Source organism: Poecilia mexicana, unplaced genomic scaffold (assembly GCF_051168715.1).
Source record: "Poecilia mexicana isolate PSO_F unplaced genomic scaffold, ASM5116871v1 scaffold_17, whole genome shotgun sequence".
In the NCBI taxonomy this organism is placed as follows: Eukaryota; Metazoa; Chordata; class Actinopteri; order Cyprinodontiformes; family Poeciliidae; genus Poecilia; species Poecilia mexicana.
In genome coordinates, this window is record NW_028263386.1 from 3,869,354 (window position 1) to 3,880,377 (window position 11,024).

An 11,024-nucleotide genomic window follows, 5' to 3' on the forward strand; every position below is an offset into this window, starting at 1 on the left:
GTTTTTCAGTTTTTTTGTTGTAAAAACTGTCTGAGATACTAAACTGCCACTTTTTCTATAAAATGAAAGCATATTAAACCCCATTTGTTTACACAAGTGTAGCTACAGTAGAATTTGGATGCAGTTCTAAGACTTTACTGTAGATTTGTGATGATTATTTAGAAGTAATCTGACTAAACAACTAATGGGACAGGAAAAAGGTTGTTTAATGTATTTCTTTTTACAACAAAAATCTTCAAGGTTTGAGACATTCCTGTCCCTCGGACACCAACAGAAGAACATTTTTGCAGCTAAAGAGGCAACAGGATGAGACACTTCTGTGCTGACTGTGAACCAGCATGGCCTGAATCCCCACTGTCATCAGACATGAATGAAACCATGTAGAATGTCTGTCTTCGACTGACAGATTTAATCGTCACATGTCTAAGGCCAGGCTTGAGGAAGCCAAAGATCCGTTTTGCCGTCTTGCAGAGTACTTCCAAATTTTTGAATCAAATTTTAATACTTTTCCAGATTCAATTTACTGGAGTCCTCTGTCCGATTTAAGCTGCTTTTTTGGTATAAACTGCATAATTTCCTGTTGTTTTTAGTTGATATTTCTATAGTGGGTGGTCTGGAAAAATTAACAGTCTATCACGGTACATCCACATCTTGGCATTGGTCGGTAAACTCCAAAAATCTGCACAAATTCACAAGATATTTTCCCATCCGTCTTTCATAAAGATTGAAGGTTTTTCATTTCTGACCAAAACTTTTTCACAAATATCCATCATAGGAAGAGTGTCAAGAGGTTATCTTGAATCTTGAATTAGTCTTTTTTCATCTCCAACGTCACTCGCATGAGACGTCAAACCGAGCTAAAACACGCACCCTTCTACAAACGCTGGAGTTTGGGGGCTAATTAGTTCTGATAAAACCTGTGGATTGGAAACATTGTGTCTGTCTACCAAACTGTCTCAGCTCCATTTGAAGCTGCTAAATCCAATAATAAGTGTGAATGACTTTAATTAGTGCAATCACAATGCTGTATCTGCCTATGTTAGCTTATTTCCTTTGGGCTGAGCTCTGAAACTGTTTACACACACACACACACACACACACAGAGCCCTGTTTGTTAGGCTGCTGGTGTGACGTGGTAATCGCCGACACAGCATGCACTGAGTAAAACGTTGGCAGCAGCGTTAAGACAAACAGCCCCCCTCTCTTTAGAGCAAGTCGACCCCCTGCTGTGGGCTAACAAGCCCGTAGTAACCTCGCTTCACACACACACACACACACATCCTCACACACACACATTCTCTGTTTATTCCAGCTTCTGACAAGCAGCCATACACATGAGCATGTAGACACATTGTTTCATTCTTTCACACATACATCCAACTCCAAGGCTACATGTACATTTTCACATTGTCAGGCATCCAAAGGAGGCAGGAAGTCTCTGCCTCCCCTGGAGGGCGAGTGATGGACAGCATCATTGTTCCCTTGCGGTTTTCAAAACCACTTACTGACAGACGATGAATAAATTGGCTTCTGTCAAACTTATTGGCAAATTAAAACTTAGGGGGGGTTGGTGGCTGCATAAAAAATTAGCTTGCAAATGTTTGCTGGTTGGCGAAAGGCAAAGCGGTCGGTTAGTCCACCTGCTTTTACACAGTGAACAAAGTCACACCCTCCTCTGGGAGACTCAGTGAATATCTGCATGTTCCCACAACGTCTTCGTATTTTACACCAGCAGGTTTAGACTCACCACTTCTCCTCTAGGCTGCTTCTCTGATGAAGGCTTTTACTGCCTGATCTGTCAGGTTTATTGGTGTTCATGGTTTTAGTTTTGCGGTTTCGTGAGATGTTTAGACCTTAGGATATTGTTTTATAACCCTGCTTTAAACCACCCTGTCTGCTGTGCTCCTTGGGTTTCATGATGCTGTTTGTTCACTAATGTTCTCTAACAAATCTCAGAAGGTTTCACAGAACAGCTGGATTCATACTGGGATTAAATTAGACACATGTAAACTCTATTGAAAGCAGTTGGCTGCACTGGATTTTATTTAGCAGTGTCACAGCAGAGAGGGCGAATTTTGTCAAATTTAAACAGAAAATCTAAAGAACATGTATCCTTTTCCCTCCACTTCACAACTGATTCACATTAAATGTATTCAAATCTATTGAAGTTTGTGGTTGGAATGTGAATAAACTCAATGATTAAATTATTGTACTTTGATTACAGGAATCTCCTAAAACGTATATATTGTTATATTGTTATATTCTTTCGATGGGGAGTTCACTGATTGGCTTTGTACATTTTAGAAAAGATTTTTTCAGGAATAGTGACAGTTATTTTCAACTATTGAAGATTTTCCATTAATATTTGTTAATAAACAGTCATGTTATGTTTTGGTCCCAACTTCAGTAGCTAGAATATATTAAGGACAACTAAATAAGTAAATGATCAGAATCAAGTTTGTTTCTAAATTTGCACAAACACAAACAAGGAATTTGGCTTTAGATTCTGCTTTGCTCTCAGTAAGGAAATTTTAAATCTAATTATATACAACAGATTAAATAAAAAAGTACAAGTTATTTTTTTCTTGTAAATATCTATACAGATTTTTTTTTTCTTTTATTCTGCAAGAGTCTGAACACCTTGGACAATAAATACACACATTTTGTTTATAATTTATAAAAAAGATGTGAACCGCCTTCACATGTCAGCAGCGCTTGCCTCGTTTTGTTTAATGAGTGCTGCTCTCATGTCCTCATTGCTGCGATCTGTTGACCTAAAAAGCTCCATCAGTTGACCTGTAAGTTCACCACGAACAATTAGGATGCCTAACTGCATTCCTTCATAATGTATCTATTGTAACCCACGACGCTCTTCCCAAACAATCACCACACACACACACACACAGAGAGAGAGAGAGAGAGAGAGAGAGAGAGAGAGAGAGAGAGAGAGAGAGAGAGAGACAGACTTCTTGTAAAGCGTTTTGCGTAACATAAACAAGGACAAAGTGATCGTAACCCTTTCCTCCAGGGTGAACATTTTGAGCAAACACCTACAGAAGGAACTCCTGATTGACTTGAACTCCCTTCCTGTCCCTACGGGGGGAGTGTCCTCTTTCTCCTCATATAAAATGCAGCCCGCCTGTCAGCCACAGAGCATGCATGCACAGACACGGCGAGCACTGACACAAAGGAGAGCGAGGAGGCAGGCAGGAGCTCCGGATTACGCGACAGTAACGTTTTCCTTTTGGGTTTATGTGAACTGAAAAGTCACGCTGACTTCCTGAGATTTAGTATGAGTTTGACAGACTTTCTGGATTAACCGGACTCCCTTGCAGAGCGCAAGTTTTCTGTCAGTTTTGTCCTGGACTGATTGCGCACAAAAGGCAACGATGGAGGTGCGCGTCCCGTGTTGGTGCGTCCTGTTTGTCCTCATCCTGCACTCAACGCGCTGCAAGGCGGCCAAGGAGCTCCAGTGCCAGGAGATATCCGTCCCTCTGTGCAAAGGAATCGGGTACAACTACACCTACATGCCCAACCAGTTCAACCACGACACCCAGGACGAAGCCGGGCTGGAGGTGCACCAGTTCTGGCCGCTGGTGGAGATAAAGTGCTCCCCGGACCTGCGCTTCTTCCTCTGCAGCATGTACACGCCGATCTGTCTGGAGGACTATAAGAAGCCGCTGCCGCCGTGCAGGAGCGTGTGTGAGCGGGCCAAGGCTGGTTGCGCGCCGCTCATGAGCCAGTACGGCTTCCCGTGGCCGGACCGGATGAGGTGCGACCTGCTGCCCGAACAGGGCAACCAGGACACCCTGTGCATGGACTACAACCGGAGCCAGACCACCACCGCATCTCCCGTGCTGGCCAAGCCGACCAACCGGCCGCTGAAGCCGTACAACAAGAAGAAGAGCGGCTACGGCCGAGGCTTCCCCGGAAAACACAAACCTGCCGCGTCTCCCTGCGAGACGGGCTGCTTCTGCCGCGCGCCCATGGTGCCCGTGACCGCGGAGGGCCACCCGCTGCACAACCGCGTCAAGACCGGACAGATCACCAACTGCGCCATGCCGTGCCACAACCCCTACTTCACCCAGGAGGAGCGGACTTTCACGGCGTTCTGGATCGGATTGTGGTCCGTCCTCTGCTTCATCTCAACTTTTGCAACAGTGGCAACTTTCCTCATAGACATGGAGAGGTTCAAGTACCCGGAGCGGCCCATCATCTTCCTCTCTGCCTGCTACATGTTCGTGTCGGTGGGATATATCGTCAGGCTGATCGCCGGACATGAGGAAGTGGCTTGCAGCAGGGAGAGCGGCGCAGAGCACATCCACTATGAGACCACGGGTCCTGCGCTCTGCACCATCGTCTTCCTGCTCATCTACTTCTTCGGCATGGCCAGCTCCATCTGGTGGGTGATTCTGTCCCTCACCTGGTTCCTGGCGGCAGGTATGAAGTGGGGGAACGAGGCGATCGCCAGCTATTCTCAGTACTTCCACTTGGCCGCCTGGCTCATCCCCAGCCTGAAGTCCATAACGGTTCTGGCGCTCAGCTCGGTGGACGGGGACTCCGTGGCTGGGATCTGCTACGTGGGGAACCAGAACCTGGATAACCTGCGGGGGTTTGTGCTTGCCCCGCTGGTCATCTACCTCTTCATCGGCACCATGTTCCTTCTGGCCGGGTTCGTCTCCCTTTTCCGCATCCGGAGCGTTATAAAGCAAGGCGGCACCAAGACTGACAAACTGGAGCGCCTTATGATCCGGATTGGCGTTTTCACGGTTCTTTACACCGTCCCGGCCACCGTCATAGTGGCATGCTACTTTTACGAGCAGCACAACAGGCAGACGTGGGAGATTACGCATAACTGTACGTGCGTAACGGACCGCAGCAGGCAGAGGCCGGACTATGCCGTGTTCATGCTGAAGTACTTCATGTGTCTCCTGGTGGGGATCACCTCGGGGGCCTGGATCTGGTCAGGGAAAACCCTGGAGTCCTGGCGGACTTTTTGCACGCGCTGCTGCTGGGGGAGCAAAGCGTCAGCGGGATCCATGTACAGCGACGTGAGTACCGGACTGACCTGGAGATCCGGGACGGCCAGCTCAGTGTCCTGCCCCAAACAAATGCCTCTGTCCCGGGTCTGAGCGCGGATGCTGAGGGTGCACGGACGCCTAAAACTGTAAAAACCCGCTCTTTGGAATATTTTTATTAGATAAATTATTAAAAACTGAGACTCCAAGATGACGGATTGGCCCTTGTGTTATTAAAAAAGTTCTGAGATGAGTTTGAACACGTGCTCCTTTGCCTTATCCAAATGACGTACGGGTTTAACTTTGGGGGCGGGGGGTCTGACTAATTGTGTTGGGATTGTCCATCAGCGTGTTGTAATTAGCACATTAATGAGCGCCTAATGGCTTCTCTTTAAATAATGAGCCTGTCAGCAGCAGCAGAACAATGTACCTGCCCTGAAGAATGCAGAGTCTTATCTGGGATTAAATGAATGCATACATCCAGAGCCGGCCAGAGGCATAAGCAGACTAAGCAGGGGGGTAAAGTATAAACTTCATTTTTTTAAAATGCTCCCACTGTTTGTAAATTGTGACCTTTAAATGTTTCTGAAATTTAACATTTCAATTTGGGTTGGGTAAGTTGTCACGTCTTCAGTTGGCTGATTGTATGTTAATAGTCATAATTAAAAAGTCTGCTTAGACTCACACAGTCACTCTACCACTGAATGCAACTGATGACATTAATATGCAGGATTCATCCATGTTTGCATGACATCCTTCAGCTCTGCTGAATAACTTTTCTTTATTCATTTTTCTTTGCATCCTGCATCAAATACAGCCGTTTTACAGTTAACTAATGAGCCAGCAGTTAATTAAATTCATCTTATTTATTATATATTGTACCAGGCTGCAAAGACTGAATCAAAATCTTATCAGATAAAAACCTAACTTATGTTGCAGCATCAGATTTGGATAAAGTAAAATAAGAATCTATACAGACACTTGATTGCTAAAACTCATCGATCAGCTTGAGTGTTTTTAGGTTTTCTTTTTGTCAGAGTCAGTCAGACTAGTTCATCAGCAGTCTTGGAAACAACAGACTTTAATAATGTTCTACCAGTTCTGTATTAATTCTCCATTGTGCCAGTGAAAAGGTTAAATGTGCATTTACCAAGCTGCTCAGTAAAACATGTAGATGAAAACGCTAGCTGCTCTTTCTGATTTAATCAGTGGCCACAATGACAAAACGAGACATTATTTCTCTCACTAACTCACTTTCTCTCTGACAGTCAGCAGAAATCTTTAACTTAACTTGAAACTATGACAGCTACCAAAACTTTCTAGCTGTAAAGGTTTTCTTTAAGCTGCCACATTTGTCGACATGTCCACTATTGGTTATTCCTCAGGCCGGCCCTGGCTGTGTGCTATACCTGGGGCTCTTCTTCTTCCTACTGTGAAGAACCGCTGTGTCTTAAACATCCAGAATGAGAGCGCTCTGCTTGAAGCAGCCCAAAGCCGAGCTGTCGCTCTCCATCCATTCAATGCCTTAAAACTGCCTCATACGGGTTGCATCAGCTTGTATAGAGTGTATTTATATAATTATTGTTGTACATACTCTGTATATTTGTATATGTAATTTCACAAGACTGTAAATATGTATAATTCCCACTTTGATAGAAAACTTTATTTTGAAAATAAAAAGGATTTTAATGGATCTTTTTTACTTGTGCTTTATTGCAAAACACCATTTGTTGAAATGGTGTAAATATTTGATTAAAATAACTGCAGATGGTTTTCTTTTTAAATACATATTTACTATTAATTCCTCATCTGTTTCCATTCAAAAAGTACATTTTGAAGTAAAATGATCTCCTGCTTTTTTTCCATGTTTCACACAGGTGTACAAATACTAGTGGAACATATTTCTTGCTGTCCAGATTTAATTGCTTTTGGTGAAATGAAAGCTTCCAAAAATAAAGAAACTTATATACTTTGCTTATTTAAGGATGCATTAGGTAGACGATTAAATGACTCCAAATAGGATATATTATTTACATTGTAGCCCTTTGAGCCTCAGGCTTCTAATTAAGATGTCAGACTGGAGGGACAGGCTTGTAACCGGCCGGCTGACTCCCTCTGTGCTGTATGGAAAGGTAATTACGGCCCGATCAGTGTGTGGTCCGTTAGTCTTCTGCAGGAAAACACGGTCAGTCAGTGGTGCTTTGAGGTCTGGAGATGTTTTGTGTCCAGCGGTTACAAGTGTGCATCAGATTGGGGTTTTTATCGTCTCACAGTGAAGAAAATAAAGTTTTCAGATTAACTCAAAAGAAAAGACAGTGGGAAGCCTTAATGGAGCAACATAAATAAACCTAATGAGGTTGAAACTTTTCATCAACTTATGCTGCCACCTTGTGGTGCAATTGTAAGAAACTGAAATGTATTTTCGTTTGTTTGTTAAACTGAAGGTGGAAAAAAATTGCATGCTCTAACGTTTAATTTGGTTCTGTTCCTATAATTTCAGTTTAAAACAGATGTTAAGATGTTGAAAACAAACATTTATTTTTATTAGATTACATTCAATCCAAGTCTTTAATTTTAGTCAAATCAAGTGTTCCCATTAAAACCAATGAAGCGTCTGCAGTGCCTTGCTAAAGGCTTCAACTGGTTTTATTGGGTATCTACAGATTTAATGTTGAAAGAAAATGATCAATGATTTTCTCCTTTTTTAAACTAAGAACCTGAAGTGCCATCAATCCCTGTCTCTATATAAAGACTAACTTTTTGGTGAAGACTTCAGAGATTTGTCACAGAACACGAGTAGTTATGCTCTTCATAAATCATAAACTCTAAAACTGCTCATCACCTCCTCCTCTGTAAAATATGGTCTTGGCAGCATTATGCTGTGGGAATGTTTTACTTTGGCAGAGACAGGAAAGGTGGAAGATGGATGGATCTAAATACACAACCTGTTAGATGTTGAAAAAGACTTGAGGCTGGGGTAAAAGTTCACCTTCCACAACAAAGATGTCATTGCATTAGATCAAACCATATATATGTGTAAGAATTATTCAAAATTCAGATCATGCCTGAGTTCAAACTTGCAAAATATGTTCACATGTGCTCCTATTTTAATGCAGCTCTAATTACAGCAAAATGTTTTCCTAAAAAAGAAGAATGAACTCAGGCAGCCTGAATGCAGATGCATTCCACACTTTTCAGAGCTTTTGTTTATTAAATAAACTTACATTTGTCCACTGCAATTCCACTTAATCCCAACAAAATACATTAAAACCTGTGATTGCAATTTTTAAAAAGCTGTTACATATTTTAGGAATAAAGAAAAATATTTTGTAAGACACAGTAGAGGAGACCGTGAAGTCACCTGCAGGTATATAAAATCGTCTAAAAAGTCTGTTTTAGTGATTCTGTTTATCTTCCTGAATTTATCATTAACTGCAGCGGGTCGGACCTTCCAATGAGAACAAATTGCTCTGTCTGCGCTTGTTAAACTCGAGGCATGCTGCTTTCTTTTCCAGCGTTGCACATGTGTGTGCCATTCTCCAGTGGCAGCGACGTGAGCATGTTTCTTCAAGCCCCCCACCCATCTAAAAGAAATCCACAGAGGAAACAGGTTGAGAGGTCATGCCTGATCCATCTCCTCCCAACATAAACAAAGCGCTGACTTGTCAGCTCAGGAGGCGCTCGTCCTGGACAGCTCCTGTTGGTGCAACCCAGAGAATCCAGCTCCTTCTTCATTAGCTCCAATTAGGCTGTTTATGAATGAAGTCTCTGTGTAATGATCTAATTAGATGTCCTACAGCGATTAGTTCACAATAAATCATGTTAACATGTCTGAATGGCTTATGTGGGCCATTAAAGGTCGCATAGCTACTGGAACGTTACCATTCCACAGAGTATACAAAGCTGGGTGGGAAGTCTTCAGCTTTCACAGACTGCTATTGTCACGTCACGGCTGATTTACAACGCAGTTTAACTTAAACAGACCTAAGTGACAGGTCCTGCCATGATAGAAGATCTTCGCTTGTTGGTGCCTGAAGGCATGAAGGGATGAACCAGAAGACCCGGGAAGGGAAAATGCATTGCTAGGAATTATTAAATTAATGTTACGTGTGCAAAATGTACTAATATAGAATGTATTTGTTTAATTCAAGCTCATTAAAAATGTTTCATTTTATTAAAATCTCAAGTTGTCGAGCTTTTTTTTTAAATAAAAGAAATGTAATCTTTTCCAATAAAGTAATACTTTATGAATTTAGATAAACATACCTCAGTAACCAAGACCATACAATTACATATTTAATTTTTTAATTATATTTTACCTTTATGTCTCATTGAGATCCAAGATAGACCTGTTCTGATAAAACAAGTGGAGCAATAACAAAATAATAATAATAAGTATATTTGTATTATAAAATAAATCCTATACAATAACAGTGCTGCAAGCTGTAAACTCAACCAGATTTTTATTGGTACTGGATAAATTGTAGGAACCTTGTGAGCTTAATTTGCATTATAAAGCTTAAACAATTTGGCTAGCCAAATTTATCATAATCATAACCGAGTGTTACTTTAATAAAATACTAAAGTAGAGGTAAAAAGCAGTCTTACAAAAAATTCCTTAAAATTTAGAAATGATGCAGACTGATAAAAACAAAGAATCTGAGTACATCCTGATAAAAATGATTATGAAAATGGAAAACAAGTAAAAAGCATATTAGGGAATAACAAACACTGATTTGCAAATCTCACTTTTTCACAAATAAAAGCATTAAAATAAAGTGTCACTAGAGAGAGTAGGTAATGTGTGAAAGTTAAAACAGTTTTTATTTACTTGCCCTCCGATTCTTTGATGCAAAGTAAGAAAAAAAAGTACTAAAGTAAACACAATAGAGTAAATATAACTCACTAATCACTTTATCTCAGCAGAAGATGACAGTGATTAAAATCTTGCATGTGGCACCAAATTATTTAACCCAGTTTGATAAAGTGACCATCTTTGTTTAGCAGCTAGCGCCACCTAGAGGTGGACAAGTCACCTTTATATGTCAGGGGAGGAATGCTGACGTTTTGATTTTCATTGTAAAAGAAACCTGTTTATTTCTTTTTTTTATTTTAGACTTATCTTTAAGTGTTTGGTAGATCGCAAATGAAAAGGAGCTGTTTGATGTTATAATGTAGCTGGTTGAGTCCTGCACTAAAAACCACCTGACTGATGCTTTCCTGGTGGAAAATATGAATATGATTCACTGAGGAGAATCCAGATTTTATGCAGTTCTCCTTGTACCTACAAATAAAAAGTTAAGACCTTATTTGTCCCTAAGGCTTCACAGATATACAAGCTGTGCCAAATGTCCTGATTAGACGTGTGCAACAGCTTATATTTGTCATAACGGTTTCAAAAGTAGTTCATTCTGGAGTTTAGTTTTCCCTCAGGTGCAGGAAAGGAACATTTGCAGAGAAAAAACCCCACAGGTCCTACTTAAATACTCTCTTTTTATCTGTTTAAATATAATCAAATGCAGCCAAACGGTCCCAAAAGGGAAACTCTTCAGCTTCAGTTAACACAATAACTGAAAACTATTCAGTATTCATCAACACAACGCTCCTCAATTACTCTGCTGGTCCCACTGCTACTCCTCCATCATGAACATCAAGGGAAGACAAAATGGATTTTATCCTGCGAGCTGGAGGCACCAGGGACCACCCAGGCTTCCATCCGGCCGATTAACCCACCTCTCAGCCTCGGAGGTGAGGAGCATGCTGTGGGATCGATACTCTGGATGCCTTTGACATCCTCTCTGATGTGCTGATGGTTGCTGATGTTCTTTTTCCTTTCCATTTTTCCAATCTCCTTCTTCCCTGACTCATGACATCAGAGAGCGCTGCTGCACCTCAGGATGATGCAGGTTGGATTACCTCCAGCTGGGAGGAAGATTGATGTATCGACGTCCAGAACATAACTCACAAATCGAGCTCTTGGCTTCAGAGTTTTATATCTGACACACC

At 41.6% G+C, this 11,024-nt stretch overlaps 1 pseudogene; it reads left to right on the forward strand.

Moving 5' to 3' along the window:
• The first annotated feature begins 3,146 nt into the window (after window positions 1-3,146).
• LOC106903565 (frizzled-8 pseudogene) lies at window positions 3,147-6,711 on the forward strand (annotated as a pseudogene).
• Window positions 6,712-11,024: the final 4,313 nt, after the last annotated feature.